The sequence below is a fragment of the Hylobates moloch genome, unplaced genomic scaffold (genome assembly GCF_009828535.3).
Source record: "Hylobates moloch isolate HMO894 unplaced genomic scaffold, HMol_V3 SCAFFOLD_15, whole genome shotgun sequence".
Taxonomy (NCBI): domain Eukaryota; kingdom Metazoa; phylum Chordata; class Mammalia; order Primates; family Hylobatidae; genus Hylobates; species Hylobates moloch.
Genome location: NW_026652290.1, coordinates 65,599,447 through 65,617,874, shown reverse-complemented (window position 1 = coordinate 65,617,874; position 18,428 = coordinate 65,599,447). Strand labels below are relative to the sequence as shown.

Below are 18,428 nucleotides of genomic sequence, written 5' to 3'. Positions count from 1 at the left end.
GATGCTATCTAAGATAGCTACAAAATAACTAGAGTATCCTCAAACAGTTTAAACCTTTTCAGTTATCTCTGTTTAATCAATTTATGTTTTTATTTTCATGTTCTTTTCTACAGAGATCACTGTATCAGAAAGTTTGAGACATAATCTACTTTGTACACAGCATGGGATATGTATGTTGTAGTTTTACCTCTAGATATTTCATGATTTTCAAATTAACTCTGCAAAGAGCAAGTGATGAAGGAGATCTGACTTCTACAAAATGACCGATACAGGTGAAGTGTTGGAAGCAGATAAAATTAGGCAAAATCATTATGGTCATTACTTTCTTCAAGAAGGCTTAGATATGCCTCTGATTTTGGACAAAGGCTCAGTCTAACTAAAAAACTAAGGTAATTTCATCAAAATTTAATAGATTTTTGTAAAAGGTTGATCTTAGTTATTTGGAACTCAATAAGTAAAACAGAACAAAATAGACGAAACTCAACATGGTGGCCAGAACTAATGGTTTTCTTGAAAGTTTAACATTCCCAATAAAAATTAAATGTACCTGGTAGCTCTATCATTTGAATTGTCCCATTAATTCCATACCAATTATTTATTTCATAGCATTTTATAGCAGTGAAATAATGTGCCAACCATTAAATGTATGGCCAAAAGTTAATTAAATGTGTTTTCGAGTTAACAGATGACACAAGAGCCAAAATAAACTGAAAAGGCGAAAAGTTTAATTTAGTACTGGTCATTTAATTGAGTAGCGTCTATGAGTGAGAAATTTGTTTTTTATGGATATTTTAAACTCCTGGTAACAGAGAGACATCTAATTTACTAAATGTGAAGTCATCATATTTTAGCTCATATTGCCTTTAAAGCATCGGCCCACTTTATTCCATTACAGTCTTGCTCAGCCCCGAGATAAAGAAAAAGACAGGTTGTGAAAAGTCTAGGAAATGACCCATCATGTAGGTTTCATGCTGTTGCAGAACAGAATGGAAACAAAAAAAAAAAAAAAAAAAAAAGGATTTGAAGAGAAAATGAGGAGTTTAACCAAACAACCAAAGTTTGCAGTTAAGGAAGAGGAATTAAAAGAAAATATTAAAAATGCATACACACATAACATCTATATAGTAGATAAAATCTCACACATGACCAGCAACAACAGAAGCACCAGGTTTGATACTGAACAAAGAAAAGGATGAATTAAATTTGATAATTGACAAATGTGAAATGCCAATGGAATGTTCAAGTAGCAATATCTAGAAAATAGTTGGTATTTTGAGAGAGAAAATTTGGCACATTCTAGAGTACAAGATAAATGTAAGGTATACATTTTGAAAACAGAGATAAGTTGCAGCCTGGAGTTTTATTAAGAGTGATAAATTATTAGGGCTTATAGAAGAAGAAAAGCGAGCCATTGGCCTGCTCTTTCATTGTACACCCCTACATGTTTGGAATGATATATGCTATCAATTACAGTGATATTTGCAAGAGCAATATATTGGAAACAAATGAAATGTTCATCAGTAGAGGAATGGTCAGATAAACTAGGATATAATAACAAAAGGACTTATTATGCCGTTACTGGAAAGGTGTAGCAATATGAAACAATTACCAGGATATATAGTTAAGTAAAAAAAAAAAAAGGCATGGAGCAGAATAGTGCATGAAGTATATGAACCTTTGTGTAAAAAAGTTTGGGAAAGCAGAATATATATATTTTATTTGCTGTCATCTGAAAAAAAAACACGAGAAATATACAAAACTAATAAATGTAGTCATACCTGACGGAAAGGAAAAATGGGAAAAATCAGGACAGATTGGAAGAGAATCTTGTCAGTATACACCTTGTGACTTTTTTTTTTGTTTGTGAACCATGAAAATGCATTTTTTATTAAAAAAATATAAATAAGACTTAAAAAACGTATTGAATGTGAGAGACATGGAGACAACAAGAACAGATTCTCCAGGATGAAAATAAAACATGAAGACAAGACGAAAACCTCACAAAACTGAGAGGTAAGAAAAGAACCAAGAGAATGAAATGTGTCAGGGTAGTTAGAGAATGTCTAGGAGGAAAAGAAGATCATTAGTATTTTCAAATGCTGCCAAAAGAATGTGGACTATGAGACCTAAAGAGAACAAAGAGAACAAGGGAGAGGTCACCAATGACAAGCATTTTCCTTCCTATAGATGACACTGTTGGTGGCACAGTGCATCTACCTGTCTGTGTTGCCATTAGCATTTAAATGTTTGCCACATAGCAGCAAAGATTCTTTAGACTAGTCACTAGATCCTGGTCTCCCTCCATTATTTTTATTAAAAATGCCCCATTTTAAAGTTAAAAAAAAACAAATAATAAACCTGACAGATTAGAAAATAATTCTTATAAATAATAAAATCTAACATTCATTTCAGCCTTTTCTTAAAAATAAAAAATAAAAGCCTATTTGGTATTAGAAAAAGTATTTTACATGAATGTTTTCTCCTGAAACTGCAGTTTTTTAGGAATAAAAACTAAACATTTTGGTGGAATGTTGAGGTCAGAAAGTTGAAACTAACTTTAAGGTAAAATTACCCTTTGAAAAGTGAATTTTATCCTGGCATAAGGTTGATTAAAGTAAGATATAAGTATTGGGGATTTGATGAGGATCTGGAATTTTAAAAGTGCAAACTAAAAAAAAAAAAAGAAAAAATATATCACTGAATCCATTTTTTTTTCTGAAAATTTTCAGAAATTTATAAGCTACCAAAATTTTTAAGGAATTTACAAGCTACCAAAAAAGTAATTTGGATTCTTTAGTTGAATGACCTATGATTTTTTTAATGCTACTATTGTTTTGTTGTAGCTGTTTTTAATTTTTAGTCTTTAAAATTATTCAATTTTTTTGTGGGGAGAGAACATTTCCCTTTGAAACCATAATCTTGCTAAATATATGCTCTCTCTTCAGCATGTTTGGTAAATGGTGAAGGCATTCACTAACTAGAAAAGGTGATACATAAAGGATTTCTTAATTAAGTAAAGTTTCCTAGATAATTCTCCTATTACATCAAAGTAAACTAAATCTTTCCCAAACTCAATCTCCAAAGGCAGGAAGTCATGGAATCATGAAAATATTTGCATAATATTTACATTTGAATTGTTAATTTTATTTTGATTGTATTTTTAATTTTAAGTTAACTTTCTAAAAAATTTAAGTATAATAATTTTTGCATTTTAAAAAATGCTTTGTTGTTACGCCTGCTCCCCACTTAGATCCTCAAGTTCAAAGCTGTTTGGAACAGTTTGAAATTAACTGATCTGATCAACTGATTAGTCCTCAGATGTGAGTACCTCTTAATGGTTGAACTACCCTTTCTAGAGCAGCTGATACATGGTTTGCCTGACAGAAAAGTCAAATGTTTGAAATCGATTTAGAAAGATTTTGGTATCATATAAACCATGGGTGGGAGATACACCTTTTTTTTTTTTTTTTGGAAACAGACTTTAATTCAAAATCATGGGAAGCCATGCTTAAGTGCAGACCTTCAGATGACATTAAAGCAGAATCAGGTGGGAGGACTTCCGGGAAGTAGAAACATGTTTCCCTATTCTTTCCACTAAATAAAACTAAACCCCTGGACAACATATATGAAGCAAACAGTAACACCTCCCCAAGCAGCACAGATAGAGACTACATGGCCTAGAGCGCCACACTCAACCAGAAGTAGGGAAATTTCTGACCCCTCCTCATTTCTCCACCAGGAAGGCTTTAGAGCAGGAATAGTGGAAAGTCATGACTTTCATCCAGGAGTAATGAGATTTTCCCACCTACTCTGTGTGAGTGGAAGCCATGTGGGAGGCAGGATGGAGGCACTCCAACCCCTGCCAGCCAGGAGGGTATCAGTGGAGACACAGTGGAGAGCCAGAACACCTACCCACACCCAGCAGTAATGGAGTATAATAAAGCATACTGCCCACATTAATTGTGAAAGCAAGGTGAGTGAAGAACTGAATTTCTATCCCAACATGGCAGTAAATAAGGCAGCACTCTCATTTTCCTGTTAGAGCACTGCCAGAGAAGTCAGCTGAAAGAAAAGGTTTAAGAAAAATTCACTCATGATATAACAACCAACACTGCAATGATTCAATTGAAAATTACTTGTTATACTAAGAACCCAGAAGATATCAAACTGAAGGAAAAACGACAATGAATAGATGCCAACACAGAGATGAAAGAGATGTTAGAATTACTTGACAAAGATTTTAAAGCAATCATGAAAAAAGTGCTTCAATGAGCAATTATAAGCACACATGAAACAATGAAAAAAATAAAGACATAGCAAAGAAACAAATTCTTGGCAAATAAGTAGACAATATAAAGAAGAAGCAGATGGAAATTTTAGAACTGAAAAATATAATAAAAACTCTAAACTGAAATTAAAAATTCAGTGGATGTACTCAATAACAGAATAAAACGCAAAAGGAAAGAATTACTAAACTTAATGATGGAACAATACAAATGACCTAAATTCTGAAGAGCAGAGAGAAAATAGACAGGAAAAGGAAAATGAACAGAGCCTCAGGGATCTATAAGACTATAAAAAAATTAATGTTCATGCCATTAGAGTTTCAGAAGGAGAGAAGAAAGAGGTAAGGTTAAAAACTTCTCAAAGAAATCATGGCTAAAGATTTCCAAAATTTGACAAAAGACATAAGCCTGAAGATTCAAAAAACTAAGCAAACCCCACATAAAACAAACTCAAAGGAATTCACACCAAGACATATCATAATAAACTTCTGAAACTAAAGACAAAAAAAGCTTGATAATAGCAGGTGAGAAATTACACCCTACCAATAGAGGGAAAAAAATTGAATGGCAAAATTTATTATCAAAAATCATGGAGGCAAGAAAAAAGTTGCACAACCATAATAGCTAAAACAATTTTGAAAAGGATACAGTGGAAGAAAGTATTCTACTTGATTTCCAGACTTATTATATAGCTACAGTAATGAAGACACATGTAATTGGCAAAGAAATAGAGACACAGATTAATTGACTAGAATACAGAACTCAGAAATAGACCCACACAAATATGCCCAATTGATTTTGACAAAGGGGCAAAAGCCTTCAATGGAGTCAAAATAGACTTTTCAACAAGTGGTGCTGGGGAAATTCAACAAACCTTGTTTAAAAAAATAAACCTTTACCTAAGTCTCACTCCTTATACAAATAAAAACTGAAAATGGGTCACATAATTGAATGCAAAATATAAAACTATGAATTTTTAGAAAAAACAGAAGAAAATCTTCCTGATCTATCTCTAAGTAAAGAGTGTTTTTGACTTGACAGCAAAATCACAATTCATGTAAGCAAACATTGATTAGACTTTATAAAAAATAAAGACTTTTTTTAAATGTGAAAGACCCTGTTAAAAGAATAAAAAGACAAGCTACAGATTAGGAGAAAATATTTGCAAAACCATCTGAGGCAGGAGAAAGGATGGTAAATATTTGAAAATCATCTGGTAAAGGATAATTATTTAGAATACTTAAAGAACTCTGAAAACTCAACATTTAAAAAAATGCCATTCGAAAATGGACAAAACAGGAAAAAGAGTATGCAGATGGAAAATAAGCACATGAAAAGATGTTCAACATCATTAGCCATTAGAGAAATACAAATTAAACCACAATAAGATATTACTATGCACGTATCAAAGTAGCTAAATAAAATAATTAGTGACAACACCAAATGCTGAAAAGGATGTGGAAAACTAGATCACTCATTTATTGCTGGTAGGAATGTAAAGTGGTACAGGGATAATGAAAAATAGTTTGGCAGTGTCTTAAAATACTGAACATGCAGCTACCATATGACCCAGCAATTACACTCTGGAACATGTATCCTAGAGAAATAAAAACATGCTTACACAGAAATCTATGCACAACTGTTTATAGTTTTCTTTTTAATAACCTGAAACTGGACACAACTTTAATGTCCTTCATCAGTTGAATAGTTAAACTAACTTGGTATGTCCCTACCATGGAATATTAGTTAGCAATAAAAAGAAACAAACCACTGAAATATGTAACAACGTGGATGAATCTCCAGATAATTATGCTAAGTGAAAAAACCCAATCCCAAGATTTCACGTATATAAATTATTGAACTGACAAAATTATAAAAATGGAAAAAGATTAACTTTTTTCAAGAGCTAAGAAGAGGTGGTGACGGAAGGTAAGTGGATGTGGCTATAAAAGGGCAATATGAGGCACCTTTGTATCAATGAAAACATCTGTATCTTAACCAAATCAACTTCAAAATACTGGCTGTTACATTTTACTACAGTTTAAGACATTACTTGCCAGGCCTGGTGGCTCACGCTTGTAATCCCAGCCCATTGGGAAGCCAAGGCGGGTGGATCTCGAGGTCAGGTGTTCCAGACCAGCCTGACCAACGTGGTGAAACCCCGTCTCTACTAAAAATACAAAAATTAGCCGGGCATGGTGGTGCATGCCTGTAATCCCAGGTACTCAGGAGGCTGAGGCAGGAGGATTACTTGAACCAGGGAGGCAGAGGTTGAGCTGAGATCGCGCCATTGCACTCTAGCCTGGGTGACATAGGGAGACTCCATCTCAAAAAAAAAAAAAAAAAAGGAAAAAAATTTAAAAAAGACATTACCATTGTGGAATAGCTAGGTAAAGGACACAGGAGTTATTGCTATGTTATTTCTTACAACTGCATGTGAATCTATAATCATCTCAAAATGAAAAGTTTAATTTAAAAAAGAAGAGAGCTCCTGCCTGGCTGCCGCCAAACTGGGACATTAGCTTTTTCCAGCCTTTGTACTTGAATTGAATCATCAGCTCATCCTGAGTCTTGAGCCTGCTGGCTGTCACACTGGAACTACATCTTAGGCTTTCCTGGGTTTTCAACTGTTCAACTCACTCTGCTGATCTTGGGAATTGTCTGCCTCCATAACTGGGAAAGTCTAACTGCAGCATTCTGGAGGTCAGCCTGTCTGCATGCAGACTATCCAGAAAGGAAACTTGTTAGTTGGTATAAGATCTTAAAAAGGAAACAATATTCTACTGAATACTCACCAACAAAAGGAAAACATCTATTTATCAGAAGGTCCAAGGTATTGTGGGAACAGAGACCTAGACCCTCCATTGCACTGATAGACTACAATGCCTAGAGGCACAAAACACTCACCTCCTCCACAAAGAACCAAAATAGTGAGTAGATAATCACACGTTGAATAGAGGACCCAAGAGAGAGCCTTAGAATTCAACAGAGAAGTGATGGAAAACACATAAGGCAGGAAAGGAGAGGGAAGCAAGGCAGCAGCCTTGCTGGGATCAGCTGAGTGCTTGGAGAAGCTCCCCATTTGGGGAAAGGGTAAAATATATCGTCCCCAGAAGTCCACCTTTACACTGTGAATTCCTGCAATCCTAGCCATGGGAGGGCCTGTCGACCACTGAGGGTGCTGAAACTAGTATAGGGAGCTGCCTGGAAAATGTTTAATGGCATTGCTTTAAAGAAGAAGTTCACTCTGGGTCCCACACACTCCTCAAAACACAATCACCTGCAGTATGGTACCATTTTGAGAGCCCAACCCCACCTACTGCATCCTGTCCTGGGGCCCAACAACCCCTGAATCTCCACATCCCTGGAGCCTCACTGATATTCCCTTGTGTCCACCCAGAAGGCTGCAGCAGTGCAATGCCAGTTGGACCCAGGAGTATGATAGGGACCCCAGCACTCTAGCCCAAAGAGTATCCTACACTCTGGGTAACAGGTGATGAAGTACAGCAGGGAGGCTGTCCCTGAGTCAAAGGGAACCAAAATATGTGCTCCCAGAGCCAGAGAGTCACCTGCCTGGGACTGCTGCTATTGACAGCAACACTGCCCCCATCAGCAGCAGGGCCCTGCCTTCTTGCACATGCTCTAAATACAGGCTCTCTTTGCCCACTCGGACCACTTCTATTGCCTTCTGAGCATACTGCACGAGGGCCTGAGGATATATCGCCTCACTGTGCCCACCACCGCCTGTACCCATGTGCACTGCCAGGGGGCCTAAGGACAGGTTTACCAGCCTGTCAATGCTCTTCACTTGTCAGTGCCCAAGCACACTATTTGTGGGTCTGGGTGTTACCCTACTCCACTGGTCACCTTGAGTGAACATGCATACCACCACAGAGCTCAGCAATAGGCACAGAGCACCTGCTGCCAGCAGCCAAGCATACTATGCAGAGGCCTGGGGGTTGCGCTGCTCCATTCACCACTGTTGGCATCTGTGTATTCCTCTGGGAATCTGAGGATGGGCCCACCTAGCCTACCACCACTACCACTGCTGGCAGCCACCTGCATGTACCACCTGGGGGTCTCACCCAAAGAAATCTTCTCCAATACACATTATGTTCAAATTGTCAAAAGTCAAAGACAATGAATGAACTCTAAAAACAGCAAAAGTAGATTTTCTAGTCACATATAAAGGAACCCACATTAGACTAACAGCAGATTCCTTAGCAGAAACGTTATGGGCCAGGAGATAATGGAATAATATATTCAAAGTGCTAAAGGAAAAAAAAAAAAAAACTGTCAGTCAATCATACTATACCCAAGAAAGTTACCCTTCAAAAATGAAGGAGAATTAAAGTGTTTCCCAGACAAGCAAAAACTGAGGGAATTCATCACCACTAGATTAGCCCTGCAAGAAATGCTTACACCTGCAAGCAAAATAACAATATCTACCATCAATAAAACACATGAAAGTATGAAACTCACTGGTAAAGCAAATATATAAATGGAGAAGAGAAAGAACTCAAATGTTACTACAGCAGAAAAGCACTGAACTGCAATGATAAACAATAAGAGAGAAAGAAAGGAACACAGGATATATAAAACAACCAGAAAGCAATTAACAAAATGACAGGAATAAGTCCTCAGATATCAATATTAACCCTGCATGTAAACAGATTAAACTTTTCACGTAAAAGAGATAGACCAGCTGAATGGATGTAAGAGAAAACAAAAAGCATGACCCAACAGTATGCTGTCTACAAACAAACAAACAAACAAACCTCAGTTCATCTGTAAAGACACATATAAACTAAAAGTAAAGGAATGCAAAAAGATATTCCATGCAAACAGAAACCAAAACTGAGCAGGAGTAAATATACTTATGTCAGATAAGAGATACTTTAAGTCAAAAACAGTAAAAGGGGCAGAAAAGATGATTATGTAGTTATAAAGGTATAAATTTAGCAGAAGCATATAAAAATTGTAAATGTATATGCACCCAACACTGGAGCACTCAGCTATATCAAGCAAATATTATTAGACAGACAAAAAAGAGATAGACTCTATTCTCAGCATTCACCCCATTGTTAGCATTAGACAGATCATCTACACAGAAAAGCAACAAAGAAATATTGGATTTAAACTGCACTTTAGACCAATGGACCTAACAGATATTTACAGAATATTTTATCCAACAGCTGCAGAATACACATTCTTCTCATCAGCACACGGAACATTCTAGTTTAGACCACAATGTTAGGCCACAAAACAAGTCTTTAAAATTTTTGAAAATCAATATCATATCAAGTATCTTATCAGACCACAATGAAATATAATTAGAAGTCAATAACAAGGGAAACTTTGGAAACTATACATGTTGTATGTTAAACAGAACTATGTGAAATTGAGACTAAAAAGCGTACAAAAGATCAACAAAATGAAAAGTGTTCTTTTTGAAGAAGTAAACAAAATTGATAAGCTGCTAGCTGAACTAAGAAAAAAGGAAAGAAGACCCAAATCAACCAAAGGAAAAACAAACAAACAAACAAGGATACATAGCAACTGATACCACAGAAATATAAAAGATCATCAGAGGCTATTATGAACAGCTATGTGATAAGAAACTGGAAAATCTGTAGGAAATGAATAAATTCCTGGACACATATAGCCCAGCAAGATTAAATCAGAAAGAAATAGAAAACTTAAACAAATCAGTAATGAATAATGAGGTTGAATTAGTAATAAAAAGTCTCCCCAGGATGGGATGACTTTGCTGCCAAATTCTGCCAAACTTATGAAGAAGAACTGACATGAATTCTCTTGAAACTATCCAAAAAAATTGAAGAGAAAAGAATTATTCCTAACTCATTTTATGAGGCCAGCATTACCCTGATATCAAAACCAAAGACACAACAAAAAAAGAGAGAATGCTACAATTCAATATTCTTGTCTATCATGGACACAAAAATCTCCAGCAAATGCTAGCAAATCAAATCCAACAGCACATCAAAAAGAAAATATGCCATTATCAAGTGGAATTTATACTAGAAATGCAAAGATGGCTCAACATACACAAATCAATGAATGTGATACATCAACAGAATGAAGGACAAAAACCTTATCATTTCAATAGACACAGAAAAATTATTTGGTAAAATGCAATGTCTCTTTATAATGATAAAAGAAAAACTCTTAAAAAACTAGCGATAGAAAGTGAATACCTCAACATAATAAAGGCCATATATGACAAGCCCACAGCTAACATCATACTGAATGGAGAAAAGCTGAAATCTTTTCTTCTAAGAACTGGAACAAGACAAGGATGCCCATTTTCACCACTCCTATTCAATATACTACTGGAAATCCTAGCTAGATCAATGAAGCAAGAGAAAGAAATAAAGGCATCCAAATTGGAAAAGTGGAAGTTACGTTGTGCCTCTTTGCAGAAGACATGATTTTGTGTTGAGAAAAAACTAAAAACACCGCCAAAAACCACTTAGGCCTGAATAAAAAATTCAGTAAACTTGCAGGATACAAAATCACACAAAATCAGTAGCATTTCTATACACCAGTAATCAGCTGGCTGAAAAAGAAATCAAGAAGTCAATCCCATTTATAATAGCTATAAAAAGTAAAATACAAGGCCTAGGAATAAATTAAACCAAGAAAGTAAAAAACTTGGTTGGGCATAATTGCTCATGCTTGTATTCCCAGCTCTTTAGAAGGCTGAGTGGGGAGGATCACTTGAGGCCAGGAGTTCAAGACCAGCCTGGGCAACATAGTGAGACTCCATCTCTTAAAAAATGTTTTTTTAAAAAAATTTTTACAAGGAAAACTGTATAACACTGATGAAAAAAATTGAAGAAGACACAAACAAATGAGAAGACATTCCATCCTCGTGGATTAGAAAAATTAATAATGTTAAAATTAGAATATTACCCAAAGCAATCTACAAATTAAATACAATCCCTTTCAAGATACCAATGATAATTTTCACAGAAACAGAGAAACAATCCTAAAATGTGCATGGAAGCAAAAAAGAGCCCAAATACACAAAGCAATCAGAACCAAAAGGAACAAAGCTGGAGGCATCACATTACCTGACTTCAAAATATATTACAAGGCTATAGTAACCAAAACAGCATGGTATTGGAATAAAAGCAGACACACAGACCAATGGAATAGATTGGAGAACCCAGAAATAAATTCATGTATATACAGCCAAATGATTTTCAACAAAGGCACCAAGAACACATACGAGGGAAAGGACACTTTCTTCAATAAATGGTGCTGGAAAAGAAATGGATCTCCATATGCAGAAGAATAAAATTTAGTTCCTTTCTCTCAACATATACAAAAGTAAATTAAAAATGAATTAAAGATTTAAATGTAAAACCTATAATTATAAATGTATTAGAAGAAAACATAAGGGAACTCTTCAGGATATTTGTCTAGTCAAGACTTTAAAAGTTAGCTAACAAAAACAAAAATAGACAAATGGGACTATATTGAACTGAACTTCTGCACAGCAAAGGAAATAGTTAACAGAGTGAAGAGACACCCTGTTGAATGGGAGAAAATATTTGTGAACTATTCATCTGATGGGACTAATATCCAAAATATACAAGGAACTCAAAACAACTCACCAACAATAAAAATCAAATAATTTCACTAAAATGTGGGCAAAAATCAGAATAGATATTTCTCAAAACATACAAATGGCCAACAGGTATATGAAAAAAATTTTCAACACCACTAAACATCAGGGAAATACAAATCAAAACCACAGTGAGATATCATCCTACTCAGTTAGAATGGCTATTCGAGAAAGACAAAATATAATAGTTGCTGGTGGGGATATGGAGGAAAGGGAACTCTTATGCATTGATGATAATGTAAATTAGTACAATGATTATGGAAGACAGTGTGGCGATTTCTCAAGAAAACTAAAAATAGAACTATCATATGACCTAGCAATCCCACTACTGGGTATTTATCCAAAGGAAAGAAAATCAGTGTATCAAAGGGACACCTCCCTGCCACTCACATGTTTATTGCAGCACTGTGCACAATAGCAAAGATATGAAATCAACCTAAGTGTCTATCAGTGGATGAATGGATAAAGAAAATGACCATGGTATATATACATAATGTAATACCATGAGGCCATTAAAAAATAAAACTCTATTTGCAGCAACATGAATTGAACTGCAGGTCATCATATTAAGTGAAATAAACCAGGCACAGAAAGACAAATATTGCAATGTTCTTACTTATATGTGTGAGCTAAAAAAGTTGATCTTGCCAAAGTAGAGAGTGGAATGATAGTTCCAGAGGCTGAGAGGATGTATATGTGAAGGAGTGAGGGGATGAAGAGAGGGTGGTTAACAGGTACACTGAATTAGACAGAAGGAATAAGTTCTAACGTTTGATAACAGAATAGCATGACTATAGTTGACAACAATGTATTGTATATTTCAAAATAGCTAGAAGAGAGGGCTTAAAATATTCACAACAAATAGAAATCGTAAATATTTGAGGTGATGGATATCCTAAATAACCTGATTTGACCTTTACATATTGCATGCATGTAACAAAATGTCACATGTACCCCATAAATGTTTGTACATATTATGTATCTATAAAAATAAAAATAGAGATCAAAAAAAGAGAAGAAAGCATATTAAAACATAAGCAAAGCAAAACAAAACAGAGTAAAAAGAATTTTCTTAGAATCTTCCAGCTTGGAAAATAATAATTTTTTTTAATCACTTGCCACCTGATTTCTCTATACAGATCATGGAGAATCTACAGATAGACTCTGCAAGATGTATCGTCTTTCCTTCTAGGATTGTGCTGTCTTGCCTTGTGATGGGACTCATTGAGTTCTGTTTCTGAACACACCAACAATTTTTCTGGATTAAAATTTTGCCTTGTTCTTTTAGCACTGCAAGCAAGTTGCTTGGGCTTCTTAGTATTCCAGCATATTGCTTGTAAAACAGCTAACAACATGGCCAAATCCATTAGAGCATACCCTTGTCAACCTCCTGAGTTTATTGATATTTACATTTATGATACAAGTTTTTTGAGAGCCTCTTTTTCTGCTGCCTGGTGTTTGCTTTCATAGAGAGAGGCCAGACAATTGAGAGGGAAGGAGGCAGCACTTGTGCTAGATTTATTGGCACAGCACACTGAAGAGCAAACACACCACCAAACAGAGGATATTGATAAGGAGACTAAATTCATTTGAAATTGCTAAAACTCAGTTAGGGGCATATTGTATTAAGTGAAATGCCATTACTGAAGGGCCAAGGGAAAGACTGTATGCCAAGTCATGAGAGCTTTTCAGCTCACTGGAAGGCAGCCATTGCACCCACGCACTACATTTGATGGTTTGGAAGAAGAGATAATTTCTGCGTAGATCATAAAGGGACTTAAATCTCTCAGTCGCTAGGAGCACAGGCATGAGCTGAATTGTCCCCAAGTGAGAGTGTACAAGAGAGGATTCCCCATGCAGTAAAAGCATACACTAAGCAAGTATAAATTCCAACTTTCCATAAAGGCATTCTTTCCCTGTGATTGTGGCACAAAGGTGTATTAAAAAATTCCACACTAAGGAGCATCATTTGATTCTGTGATTTGTGTGTGCGTGTATGTGTGTATGTGTGTGTGTTTGTGTAAAGTATCTCACTCTTTGTAGAGAAGATGACAGAACTCTGGCTTACTTAATGTATTTTAACCATTTTTAAATGGAAAGTTCCTCCAACTAACGTAAGTTCCTGCCCAGGCCATAAGAACAACTTGGGGTCTATTCTGGGTGCAGGAGAGAGGTTGCTACCTGCCACAAGTAAAAGAGTAGATTCATAAAGGCTGTTTTCTCCTAAGCAGCCTCCTAGCACTTCTCTGAAGGTTGTTCGAGGTTTCCTCACTTGATGTCTCTCATGCCGCCCTTGTACTGTTAATCCTAGTGAGCAAGGACGGGCGGTAAACAGGAGTCAATTTCAGTGATGTGTATAAATCTTGTTCAGGTTATTCAGACTAAGGCAGCCCCTTATCTAACAAGCAACAGAGCAGACTTTGGAAAACACTTTTCACCTGTGACAATAGCGGCCCAGTTTTGTCCCCGTCAACAATGGAATAAATGTAATATCTTATGTCAGCTAACTCCATGTCTTATTTATGCCAAATTCTTCTGGGTTCAGCATTTTAAGACAGCCTTTGCATTAGGATTTTACTCTAGCACAGACTCCTAGAATAGCATTGTTCTGCAAAGAGAGAAGATACTTTTAAGTAAAATTTTATAAAGACCAGAATAGAAATGAATTGTTGTCTTTGCCGTGCTATCTCACCTGACTGTTTATAAAGTAAGAAGAATGTTGGCAAATCAGGAGACATCATACTTCGAACCTTTGATAATAAGTACCTTGAAAACTATCGGAGTTGTGCTGAAACACTACGAAATAATTCCAACAGTCACAAACAGAACCATGGCTAGTTGGAGGAAGATTAAGGGTTATTTATTGGCCATTGAGGGCTTCCACCTAAAATTAAACTTTTTGGAGGGCATGTATTTGAATGCAAGATCCTAAAAGGAATATGAACACAATAAAAAATGCTCATATTTACAAGAAACACATATTCCCTTCTCTGTGGTCAAAAATGCATATGGCTGGCCTTTGGGCAACATGATCATATTTTTTCTTGATACAGTCAAAGCACAAAAATGAGCTTCATGCTACTGAACAAATCTGCATATGGCAAAATAATTAAAAATGGCAAATGTTTGTAAGATTATCAGACATGATTAGCCAGCATGTGTTTTAGTATATCAAACTATCAAATGAACCAATTTTGAAACAACCAAATTCACATTCTTTAATTATGAAGCTTTAATTGAAGGAAGAAGATAGAGGTCCTGAAAATTAAAAACAAGAAAAAAAGCTTATCGGTATTTGTATTTATCGCTCTGATATACACTCTATATAAAACCTGAGTGGTCTTTTACCATTCCCATCTGATGATATCTCTCTCCTGGCAAAACTCTTCAATTATTGCCCAGTTTCTCCAGAATAAAGGCTATGCTACTGTGAATGGCAACACTGCATATCTATCAGTCTGGTCTCTGTCTAGGTCTGCCACCTTATTTCTAGATTTTTCTGTGTTACTTTTTATGGTTCAGCAACACTAAACTACTTACTCCCCAAACATGCCATGTTCTCTTGGCATCTGTGTTTTTGCTGTGTTTTTGCATTTTCTATGTTTTGCCTGTTCCCATTACTCAATTGGCAAACTTCTATTTATTATTTTAAACCTGAGCCTCAATGTAACTCCCTCTTGCAAGCCTTCCTTAATATACCTAGCAGACTATTCTTCAACTGTGATGTGGCCCCATTTTATTTTGTGGATACACACATTATTGTCATTACAAATACTTGTCAACATATCTGGTTCTTAAGGGCAGAAACTATGTAATTTCTTCCTTGTTTCTTCAGTGCATACTATTGTATTTTATATATGTGTGGTCTTAAAGAGACAGTGAATAAATGAATCAATCCATACATGAGTTAATGAATGAAACTAGCTGTAGAGAATACATTTGTAGTTTTAAACACATTGCAGTGCGTGAACCTGGAAGGCACAGCTTGCAGTGAGCTGAGATCGCGTCACTGCACTCCAGCCTGAGCGACAGAGCGTGTCTCCGTCTCAAACAAAACAAAACAAAACAAAACAAAAATTGCAGCAAAACAGATGTTAAAAAAGAAAAGGTAAGTTCCCAATTCCTCTCTTTTTGTGATTTGCAATATCATTTAGGGAGTCCTAGAGCTGGACTTCCCAGAGCTGATGGTATGATGGTTTTCCTTACCAGAGTGAACCACGCTGAAATTTTCTCAGAAGCACAATATTTCTCTACTCCTCATCTTCTCCCTCCTCCTTCTCCTCCTCATCATCAATATATACATAATCAAAATTGTACTCTTGTTCAGAATCTGCTCATTCACAAAAACAAAATTAAATAAACTCTTATACATAGCCATTCATGGCTCAAAGAAAACCATTGTTTCCCATGTCAAGAAAAACCAGCTTGCAGAAGCAAAATAAATATTAGCCTTATTGCAGAGCCAAAGTGATATACATGTCCAGATATGTGCTGTTTTTAGCTTTTAAAATAAGCAAGGTACTATTTTGACATGATGGCTTAATACCTGAGTCTTTCAAATTTTACCCTGAGAAGAGATCCGTGTCTGGCCAAGGGAATGTGTCCTATGGCAAAAGGATGAGAACATGCTAGGGTTTTCTAAGGCCTTTTTCACATTCTTACAGGCAGAGTATCATGGTCCCCATTTAAAAATACCATTTATTTAAATATTTCCTTAATGATGATGCCCTCAAACACAGTATTCACACCTACCTCACAGCAGTATCGGTAGATACAATGGATACTATTTACAAAAGGTATAATTTCTTTCTTAGAAGGAGTTGTATTAAAAATTAAAAATGTTAAGGATGTAGTTGAGCAACACCATATTAATAACTCCAGTGTCCAGAGAATGAAGAGTGCTGGATACTTGAATTTTCTGGTTAATAGAGTGTTGTACTTTCTAAGAGAGCAGATTAGGAGTCTAGGCTTGAACTTAAACTACTTAGGTTCAAAGCTGAGCTCTGCCACTTCCTAGCTGTGCAAGCTTGGGCAACTTTATTCCCTTCTCTGGAATCTCAGAGTCTTCATGTTTTGAAAAAAAGAATCATGATGATATCTATCTCCAGTGCTGTGCCAAGTCATACTCGAGCCTGAAGCAAAAAAGAAAATGGTGTGCTACTACACACACTATAAAATATCCTCTAATATTTTTAATCAAGTGGCAAAAGAAAAAGTTAGTAAGTTCCGCAATCAGAAAAGCATGTCAATATTTAAAGCTTTGCATTGTCCAATCTGTTCACAGCCATTGTCAACCCTTATAAATTTATCCTGTGGGGTGTGCAATGATCCCCCAGGGCCAGAACCTTGGGCCAGTTGAATATTACTGTTCAATTGCATGATAATACTGGATCACAAGAGACAATAACCTATCTTTATTTTAAATTCTGATAATTTATGAATTTTTGTATTTATTTTTATTTAAAAAATATTTTATTAAAATATGATTTATTTTAATTATTGAGATTTTTGGTATCCACTTTAATTTTGTGCACTAACCTCACCTGAGTCGTGACTGTGTCTAGCTCATGTGTTGTTTTGAGGATGAAATAATTATTGTAAAGACCTTAGCAGTAGGCCTGACACATATTTAGTGCCCAGTAGTGTTGTTAATTAACATTGTTCTTGAAAAGGTAATAAGCATAGGAAGTATAGGTTTTGACCCTTTTTGCCCTTTGTGGGATAATCTTCCCAATATGTCAGTGTTATCCCCTAATTCTCTTGAGTCCTATTAACTTATAACCACCAAACTAACCACATTAATTCGTTTTAGGACCCATTGGATATCCTTTAAACAGAGTAGTTACTGTACAAATACCTTAATTTCTGCCTTTTGTCTTTCTGAACGAACTTACCATTTGGATTGAGGAGGTTGGTTGATTCGGTTCAACACTGAAGTTCATGCTTTCTTACCGAATTGGTCATTTGTATGGTTTGGTTGAATAGCCAGTCAGTCATAACACTTAAGCCAGGTATTTATGCAGATTAAGTGCTAAAAGCTAAGGCCCATGTTGTGAGGCTAAGTAAAGGTAGGCTCCTACAAAATATAGCTAATTGAAGACTGATCTCTCCAATCACATTGTTCTTTGTGTCTTCACAAAGTAACATCTGTGACAGTTCTGCCATGATCTGAATGTCTGTGACCCCTGTAAGCAATGCCCTCTGCTGCCTTCTGAAATCAATCCACCTGATCAGATTATGATGCTGATTGTGATGTGACACATGAGATATTTAAAAAGTGTTTCCAATAGCAACCTTGTCAAAATACATTTGCCCTCACAAAAAAGGAATACAACGACTGCATGGCTGGTTCCAACATACACAAAATGCATGGTAAATAACCAAAAAAAAACAAAAACAAGAGGAGACTTAGCTGATGTGATTTTAAGTAAGTGATATTTTGGAAGGGGTTAAGCATTCTTACAACTAATATATGACTGAGAAGATTC

At 35.8% G+C, this 18,428-nt stretch overlaps 1 long non-coding RNA gene across 1 annotated transcript in view; it reads right to left on the bottom strand.

The window, feature by feature from the left end:
* The window catches only part of LOC131381372 (uncharacterized), a 146,462-nt gene extending 128,384 nt beyond the window's left edge, over positions 1–18,078 (bottom strand). The window contains exon 1 of the long non-coding RNA XR_009210073.1: positions 17,835–18,078. This is a non-coding gene — a long non-coding RNA (uncharacterized LOC131381372). The remainder of the gene's footprint in view (positions 1–17,834) is intronic.
* Positions 18,079–18,428: the final 350 nt, after the last annotated feature.